The sequence below is a fragment of the Pistacia vera genome, unplaced genomic scaffold, assembly GCF_008641045.1.
Source record: "Pistacia vera cultivar Batoury unplaced genomic scaffold, PisVer_v2 Contig163, whole genome shotgun sequence".
NCBI classification, from domain to species: Eukaryota; Viridiplantae; Streptophyta; class Magnoliopsida; order Sapindales; family Anacardiaceae; genus Pistacia; species Pistacia vera.
In genome coordinates, this window is record NW_022195716.1 from 732,573 (window position 1) to 742,683 (window position 10,111).

The following is a 10,111-nucleotide window of genomic DNA, read 5'->3' on the forward strand; positions in this document are numbered from 1 at the left end:
CAGTACATCTTAGATGGACTTGGTCCTGAGTTCGATGCTGTTGTAGTGAACTTAACCTTATGAATTGAGTCAAAATTTGATTATGTTACATTGCAAGAAGCCACATTTTTGCTGCAAAAATATGAACTTAGACTTGAAAAGTTCAATGCTGTTGATCTATACAATTGTTCAGCCCACATAGCTTCTATTGGCAACTCTATTGGTGATTCTAATTGTTCAAACAATGTCACAAACATTTCCTCCAAACCAAACCTAGTTAGCCAACAATCTGACAAAATGACTGGACCATGTTATACAACACCTCCCACTCTGATGTCTCTCGGCAATCCTCATTACCCTCAATATCCCATAATACCTAGCTCTCAAACTATCCCTCAAACCTACAATGAACCTCTGAATAACAACATACCATCTTATTTTAGGGGAGTATCATATGGTAGAGGAAGAGGACATAGTGCCAGAAGAGGAAAACTAATATGTCAATTATGCAGTAAAGCATGACATTCAACTGGGCAGTGTTATCATAGGTATAACTCTGCTTTCACTGGTATGCCTCAGAATCCCATTGGCTACCCATCACAACCACCTAGTTCATATCATGAAGGATTATCATCTCAACCACATAACAACCAGCATTCATACAACCATTATCAATACAATAGTGGTGGAAATCATTACCCATCCAGCATTCCTTAGTTTAATGGTCATGCAGGAGGCTCTTATTGTCCATCAGCTTATCCACAACCATTTTATAAAACTCAAGTTAGTACTCAACATGGGAACTTCAACAATGGCACAAATCACTTTGACAATGTGGTTGCTACTGCTTATAATGTTCCAAGTCAGCAGATAACTAGTCAGAATCAAGCACATTTCGTGTCGTGTGTTCCAATTTTCACTCAGCACAACCCTTTCAACCTTCAACCTCTTCAGTGTAGTCCCTTCCACAAGCACAATAACAATTTGCGGTGGCTACATCTCTTACACCCACTGATCCAGTGTGGTATATGGATTCAGGGGCAACTGACCATGTCACAAGAGCAATCCTACTGTAAGGGGATATTAAAGAGGGCATGTACCAGCTGAATTCCTCCTCCAACAAGCCTTCCTATGTTCCTCATGTGTCATCCACTCATGTGTCATCCCTAAATAATTTGTCTTCCCATATAGCCTCTGTTAGCTCTATTAAGAAACCTGATTCTCAACTGTCAAATACTTGTAATGACATCAGGTGTTCAGTCCAGTTAAATGAAGGTTAGTCCAATAATACAAGTCAGTTCTATAATAGAGGTCAGTCCTCTTCAGGTTAGATTTTTTTTTATCTCAGTGACAATGTTGATCAGGTCTCTCATGTTTTAAATAATAGCACTTGTACATCTTTTGTTACTGAAAATTGTCAATGTACTACTTGCTTGAAAAATAATGAAATTTCTGATTCTGACAATAGTTTTGTCTCTAAAACAGTCTTTATATATGATAATTCTGACCACAAACACAATACTACTGATGTTCATTATTTAATTGCCAACACACAGTCTGATAAATACATGTTTTGGCACAAACGATTAGGTCATCCTCATTCATAAACTCAGCATCAAATTTTAACTTATTTGCATTTAAAATTTCCATCGAAAATTAGGACCTCTATTAGTTCCAGTGTTACCTATTTTGATGCTTGCCAATTAGGTATATTACACCAGTCTAGCTTTCCAGCATCACAATCTCATGTCATAGCTCCATTAGAACTGATCCATAGTGATGTTTGGGGCCCTACCCCTTGTACCTCAGTAGAAGGTTTTAAATACTATGTGCAGTTTTTGGATGACTACAGTAGATTTACATGGTTGTTTCCTTTTAAGACCAAAGCTGAAGTCTGATAAGTTTTTATCAAATTTTAGCATCTTGCTGAAAGGCAATTTGGATGTAAACTAAAAACCCTACAATCTAATCAAGGTGGGGAATACAAAGCCCTTTTACCATACTTAGTTGATCAAGGTATTCAGGTTAGACAGTCTTGTGCTTATGTTCATCAACAAAACGGTAGGAGTGAAAGGAAACATAGACACATTGTAGAGTATGGTCTTAAACTTTTGGCCCATGTATCTATGCCATTGCAATACTGGTGGCTAGCCTTTGAAACTGCCGTTTACTTAATCAATAGACTGCCTACTCCTATCCTAAATAATGTGTGTCCTTATAAAAATCTTTTTAACCAAACTCCTATCTATGAAGGCTTAAAAGTCTTTGGCTGCTCATGTTTTCCTTACACTAGGCATTACAATAGGCACAAATTTGATTTCCATACCATAAAGTGTGTTTTTGTTGGTTATAGCTTAGTACACAAATGTTACAAATGTCTAAAACCTGATGGAACAGTAATTATCACCCCTAGTGTACAATTCAATGAATGTGAATTTCCTTTTGCAATCAATAATATGTTTTCTTACCCACACACAAATCTAAACTCTTCATCTCAAACCAGTGTTGACACTTGTACAAGTCCACAAGTTTTACATTTTCCTTGTGACTCTAATCCTAGTCATTATCACCCTTCAGCTCCCTTTGGTTCCCCTGCAGTAATTGACTCTATTGATCAGTCACCTTCAAACAATGCAGTAGTAGGCAAGACTTCTCAATTCGTTGTGTCTTCTCCACACACTATACCAGCTCCTACAATACCAATTCTTTCCGTTAATATCTCTTCCAGGTTTGTTTGTATGTCCAACCCATCTAATATCCCTACTATACCTCATTCTGATCACAAAATCTTCATTGACCATAATCAAACCATAGTAGATACTCTCCCTATTATTCCTACAGATTGCTCTTCCTCACCATGTCAGCTTGTTGTTGATCTCACTTCATCGCAAGTTGCTGCTGACCCAAATGACAGTTGTCTCGGTGAGACCCTTTGTTCCAATATATCACCACCATGTTAGCTTGTTGTTGATCTCAATTCACTGCAAGTTGTTGCTGAACCAACTGATAAGTCAGTATATGAGAATATTAATCCAATGGTGACCAGATCTAAGTCAGCTGTCCAGTCCCATATGGTTCCTTATAGTCAAATTGGTGATGTTAATCATTTTGCACTTCTCATTGGTGGATCTGGCAGTACTGAATTTGCTGAATCAGAACCTGGTATAGTCTCTGAAGCTCTCCAAAGCAGCAATTGAAATACTACCATGCAGTGTGAGTATGATGCACTTATAGCTAACAACACTTGGACGCTTGTTGACCCCACTTCTGACGTGAACATAGTGGGAAACAAAGGGGTTTTTTGCACAAAATTTAATGTTGATGGAACCCTACAGAAATATAAGGCCTGGTTAGTTACAAAGGGTTTTCAGCAGACTCCCGATCTTGATTACTTCGAGACTTTCAGTCCAGTGATTAAACCAGCTACTATACGTATTAGGTCTCACTCTAGTTGTGACACATGGATAGATGTTAACAATGCATTTCTTAATGGAGTTTTAACTCAAATAGTCTTCATAAAGCAGCCACCTGGTTTTGAGCATTCTGTTTTTCCTGATGCAGTTTGCAAGCTGAACAAAGCACTTTATGGTCTCAAGCAAGCTCCAAGGGCTTGGTTTGATCGATTGAAGGCTGCTTTACAACTTAAAGGCTTTCAAAACTCAGTATCAGACTCAAGTTTGTTTGAAACAATACGTTGGTTCTATTTATGTTTTAGTGTATGTCGATGACATATTGATCACAGGTTCTGATCAGGTCTTCATTAAGCAGTTGATGAAAGATCTCAATGATAATTTTGCCTTAAAGACACTTGGCTCACTCAAATATTTTATGGGCTTGGAAGCAACAAGAGATTCAGCAGGTATTCACTTAAAACAGTCTAAGTATGCTTAAGACTTATTAGTTCGAACCAAAATGATAGAGGCACATGCATGCTCAACTCCAATGACTATTGGTATCAAACTCAGCTCAACTGACAGTGAGCTGTTTCAGAATCCCAGCTTGTATAGAAGTACTGTAGGAGCACTACAATACTTAACTCTGACAAGACCAGATATCAGCTACACTGTAAACAAGTTAAGTCAATTTTTACAAGCACCTACTGAACTTCAATGGCAAACTTGTAAGAGGGTGCTGAGGTACATTAAAGGTATTCTGGATTTTGGCCTTTTGTTTAAACCAATAAGCACTCTTCATGTTGAGTGTTATGCTGATGCTGATTGGGGAGGAAGTATAGAGGATCAAAGATCTACCAGTGGCTATTATGTATACTTAGGACCAAACTTAATTCAGTGAAGTTCTAGGAAATAGAAGGTTGTTGCTCTTTTCTCCACTGAAGCTGAATATAGAGCCCTTGTTCATACAGCCACAGAGATAGCTTGGCTTGAAAATATGTTTACTAAGCTTGGCCTACCCTTTCACACTATACCAGTAATCTGGTGTGATAATGTTAGTGCTGGTGCTCTTGCATCTAATCTCGTATTTCATGCTTGAACCAAACATATTGAGATTGACGCTCATTATGTTCGAGAACAAGTCTTGGCGAAAAAGCTAGCCATCCAATATGTTCCCTCCAAGCTACAAATTGCGGATCTTCTTACTAAAGCACTCTCAATTACTCAGTTCACTAAGTTAAGAGCCAAACTGAATGTGGTGTCATTAGGAAATGTTTGCAAGTAAATGATAGTTGATTCACTGCTGAGATTCTTTTTTTTACCCTCCTTCTGATCTGGTTTGCAGCTCAGTTAATTGATCTGCAGTTCTAATAAATTGGTGTTTTGCAGATTCTCTTACTTTGCTTTTGATCTACTCAGTTAATTGATCTGGAGTGATTGTTCTGGAGTTCTGATAATTGATTTTATTGTTCTGGAGTTCAACAGTTGATTTTTTTTTTTTTTTTTTTTGCTGTTGGTGTTCTTTGAAGATTCTGATAATTGATGTTGTTGGTGTTCTTTGAAGATTCTGACAATTGATTCTCGCAGCAGCTCAGATAACTATCTTGTTTCTGATCTGGTTTGCAACTCAGTTAGTTGCTCTTCTGCAATTCTGAAAAATTTCTGCAAGCTCAGATAACTGTTCTGGTTGCAGCTCAGAAATTTCCTTATTATGTTGCTTTTAGTTGATGGATGTATTCAGCTTGCATCTCAGATTTTTCTTCACTACGTTGCATATCAGTTGATTGATATTTTTCAGCTCAGATATTGCATTCAGTTGGTGGATGTATTTAGCTTGCAGCTAAGATGTTTTCTCACTTGTTGCAGTTCAGTTGATTGATGTATTCAGTCCAGATACTTGTTTTGTCTTGCAGTCCTGCTATTGTAGATTTGAAGTTTCCTTTAGTGAGAAATTGCAGCCCAGCCATTTGGCTCAATGCAGTTAGTTCTTCAGTTTGAACAATGGGGTGAATCAAATGCAGCTGAGTTAAATTGCGTGTTGATCAAGTGCAGCTGAGTTAAGTTGCATTATTCCAGCAACTTATGCAGTCTAGTTTGAGGGGCAATGTTGGACAAATGACAAAGTTATTGACGAAAACGTTGTCGTTTAGCTCAAATAATGAACACCCAAAACACTGTCGTTTAGAGTGTTAAAGTCTATTGAATTGAGTATATGTAAAAACAGTAGCACTCTTTCTTTGTTATTAACGAAAGTTAAGTAAAGATATTTGTGCTTTCTCTATTCTTACTCTCTCTCTGTTTTTCAGTTCTTTGTTTTCAGTTTTGCAATCACACAGTATCATTTTAAAGAAGAAGAAAAAAAGGACGAGAAAGTAAAAAAAAATCATATTTGGATTTAACCAAAAAAATTAAGTTAGAAGAAGAAGTGAAAAGTGATTATTAAACAAACTATGAGTTTAAGAGGGTATAAGAAAGAATAAATAGAAGGAAACATTAATAAAATGGAGATGTTCTTAGATTCTATAAGATCCTTTATAGTAATTTTATTTTAAGGTTAAACTTATCAAAATAATAATAAAAAAAATGAAACGAAGGTTATCAATAAAAAATGGGTATTGTTACTATTGTAACTGTTTCTAAACCCCATTATCAGTTCTTTTTTAAATTTAAAAATTTATTATATATGCAAATTACTAAAAAGGACTATCTGTGTCAAAATCTATTAACAAGTTTTTCTAACTTTAAAAACTTTTAAACATCTTGCATTTCTAAGATAAAAATATATTTATTTACTTCAATGATAATTGCTTTTAGTTTTTTTTTTTTTTTTTTTTTAAACTTTAAACATCTTGCAATTCTAATATTATACTCTATTTATTTAATTTAATTATATTTTTTCTTTTTCCAATTTATTTACTAAATCAAATCTATAGATTTCTAAATTCTAAATTTTAAAAAAACTGTTTCAAAACCTTTTACCTTTTAATTTCATCTACCTGTGTGTAACAGTAAATCACTTATACTAGTTTTCTTATTTTATTATATTATCAATAATTTTATGATAAATTTTTTATTTAATTCAACGTTCAATTATTGCTTATGATATTGTCTGTAAAATCATGGCAAGAAATATTCTTTCCAATTTTGGTTTAGCTTATCTTTATGAGTTTCCCATAATTGTTTCTAAATCATAAGTTTTTTTGTAAGAAAGAAGATAAGTAAAAAAAGATTAGAAAAGTAGGGAAGTTAAAAAAATATTGGAAAAAGCGCAATTTTTAAATATAATAAAATTTATTTAAATTTACCTTTTGTAATTGGTTTTGGGGCTTACAGGTTACAAAGTGTATAGGCGAGCTTAAATAACCCCACTTTTACTTTTTAACTTTTACACTAGATGTGATCTTTTAACTTAAATTTCTAACTTAAATTGAAACACAAATTCATGATTATTGATTATTTCAATTTAACGCATATAAGATGAAAATTGAAATGGTTATTTATTTATTTGTCACCTTATCAACTCTTACCACTATTGGTTTGCAATAGATTAGCACTTGAAAATTTAAGTCAGAAATTTCAATTAAAAGATTTGATCCCTTTTCAATTAATCATTTAATTTTCTATTGATTTGTTTACTGTTTGTTATTCAATTATTGAAAAATTTCACTTAGGTCTACACCATTTTATAAGAAATTTATCAATAGTTATTTTTTCTTTCATATTTAACTAATTTTTCTATTTTTCTAAAGTTTTTCTTAGGTTTTTCATATCAAGATTCATATAATTGACATGATGAAGATTAAAATTTTTCTACAAACAAATCTCAAGCGAATTAAAACACAAAGAATAATATAATAATGAACAATTTAAAATAATTGAAAAAGAATAAGTATAAAACGACATAACCTAACATTATGTTGAAATTGAAATGTTGATCCTTACCATTCCAAAACTCAAATATTTCTATGGAAATTAAGAAGAGAGATTGTTATAATATTGAAGTGAAAAAGACATGTTGGTGGTTTTCTAAGTTATTTGACTTTTAAAGCATTATGTATAGGTAAAAAATCGTCTTGGGTCTAATGAAGCCCAATAACAAAATAAACATGTCACGGCCCAAGGTCTTGGCCCAATTCTAGCTGGGCCTACACTTAAATTCACTTGTGAACTGCCCCTACGAGTTGGTTATCCTACAAGTTAAGTTAAACTGAGTTCTGACCCGTTAGCCCACAGCAATCCATTAAATAGGAAATCAGAATCTCGCCCTATTTCTTTTTCTGTCAATATCCCGAATCTTGCTCAAACTAGTAAACCTAATCTAATAAAGGAAGGAAATCATTTTTCTTTCCTGATTGGAATAATCTCCCAAAGTAGGACTTAGTGTCCCACTAGGATTCCAACCCCTTGAGTTCATTATATAAACAGAGGCAAACCCTCTCATTAAGGTGATTATTCAATATCAGTACCACCTTCTAAGCTCCTGAGTTCTAGCTCCCAAGAACTATACATCCTTGCCATAGGCCTCGTCTCTGACAAAACTTCCAGTAATCTTTCTTTCCCTTAAACTTCATTAAATAACCTCTTTTAGACTTGCTGACTTGAGTGTTAGACTACCTATGGCAAACACCACCTGGTGTTTCCTGTAAGTTTCATGCTTGTTTCTTCGTATGTGCAAGTCCAACGTATTGTCAATGGCTCAACCTCACAGGATCCATCCTTTCCTTAACCGTAGATTTTAAGCATTTACAGTTTGATGCCCACCGTGGGGCCCTGACAATCATCTATCAACGACGACTCGCAACATGAGAGGAGGCACGGAACTCCCTTCGACTAACATCATTCATCAGAAAGTTTCATCACAATAAGAAAGTTTTTCTTTACTTTTCTTCATTTGTTTTATCTATTCACATGTATTATATCATTCAGCATATCATAGTTTGTTTTATGCATATCATGTCTATTCAACATATAATATGATACCTTGAAGCATCAAAACACATCTCCTGTGTTCATAATTTGTTTTGCGCATTAGTTGGAATATTGCTTCCTTTTTTGTATGTGTTTAATTTCTTTTTAGAAGGTATTTCGTGTTCTAAAAACCCTTACATCTCTTGGACATGTTTTAGAGTTTTTAAAAACCCATTTCCACATCTCAATGCTTCTCATCACTCATCCAACACTTCCAACATAAAATCGCATGTGCTCCTCCACATATCTCAGTTTCAAGATACCACCCCATCTATTTGATCCTTTTCTAACATGATCATCTAATGCGTAAGAAGACAAATGTTGCTTTGGGTTGTGGGCCCTTTCTTCTTTACATTACCTTCCCACAGATGACACTATATACATACAACACTCAAAACTGTAATAATACTCAGATCAGTCAGCATAGATTCCGTCATTTGGTTCATGCCACCAGAGTTTTTTCCATCCAGATTGGTTTCCCAAGCAACAATAGAAGCGACCCTCATGTACTCTCCCTCTTTTTTTATTTATACCAACATCACCCTTTTACAGCCCCACATCTCCATCATACAGCCCCACTTCACGAACCTATAGCCCTACTTTGCCAAGTCACGGTCCTCAGTTTGCCAAATACAGTCCATCACTGGCTTTTCACCAAGCGGCCCAAGATTGCCACCTGCCAGTAGTCCTACATCTCTAGATTACAGCCCAACACCTTCATCATATTCACCTACGTCTCCATTTTATTCTCTTTCAAGCCTGTCATTTAGTCCTAGCAGTTCATATAATTCTAGGGTAAGCCCCGAGTATAGCTTGAGTTCTCCACAGTACAGTCCAAGTGCCGAATACTCGCCTAGTGCGTCAGGCTACTCTCCATCATCTACTATTCTATACACCCCACAGAAAAACAGGGAAGAATGCCACCTCCCAATCTCTTTCTTCTTCCATGAAAAACGTCAAAGTTCCCTAAGAAACTTGCCAAGAACAATTCTAAATCTTCTCCAGAATTACCAAATTCCTTTCGAAAACCTCAAGAACTATTGGAAAATGAAACTTTGTAGAAAAAACAGAGAAAACCCATGGACTTTCAGCCTCCTTCAGAAAATGAAGCCACCAAGCATCTATAAAACTACTACATAACATAACTTCATCTTTTTTCTAGAAGTACACCCACCTTACAACAAATCCAACAGGAGCTTAATCAACTCTTTCATGGAGATCATATCATCCATTAAAAAAGAAGCTTTTTTCTTCTTAGAGTCTAATTAGTGGGACCTTGGACACTATCGTTTCAACTTTCTCAGACATCCAAGGAAGGAAATAATGTAACAGAAGCTCTCAAGCTTGGTGAAGGCGAAAGCTCTCAAGCGGCCACTATGAATGTTTTGAGAAACAAGCCTTTCACTTTGTCATCACAGACCACTGCCACTGCCACCACCACTGCTGTTGCCACCGTCGTTGTTATTTTGAAACACAACGCCTTCAATCTCCCTACCATTAACTCTACCTCGCCGCCATTATCTCACTAGTCGTCGTCTACATCTCCCTCTGCATCATTGTCTCGCTCTCCGTCTAGGTCTCGTTCTCCCTCTGAGTAAGCCAGTTCCATGTGTAGTACGTGGATTGCATGACCCCTAAAGGGTACTTGAGTGGACTTCCACACTCCTGCTTTGAGTTTCCGCTATTGGTAAGAAGTGGTGAGCCCCTATACTGACTTTAGTAAGGATGGGCACAGTCCAGGCAGGGGCCGGGGCAGCCTAAAGGCCCAAGGG

General features: G+C 35.8%; 1 non-coding gene across 1 annotated transcript; it reads right to left on the reverse strand.

Annotated features, from left to right (window-relative positions):
* Positions 1 to 9,635: 9,635 nt before the first annotated feature.
* LOC116125381 lies at positions 9,636 to 9,760 on the reverse strand. Its single transcript, XR_004127321.1, has one exon. It is a non-coding gene; the product is annotated as a small nucleolar RNA SNORD14 (small nucleolar RNA).
* Between the last annotated feature and the right edge of the window lie 351 nt (positions 9,761 to 10,111).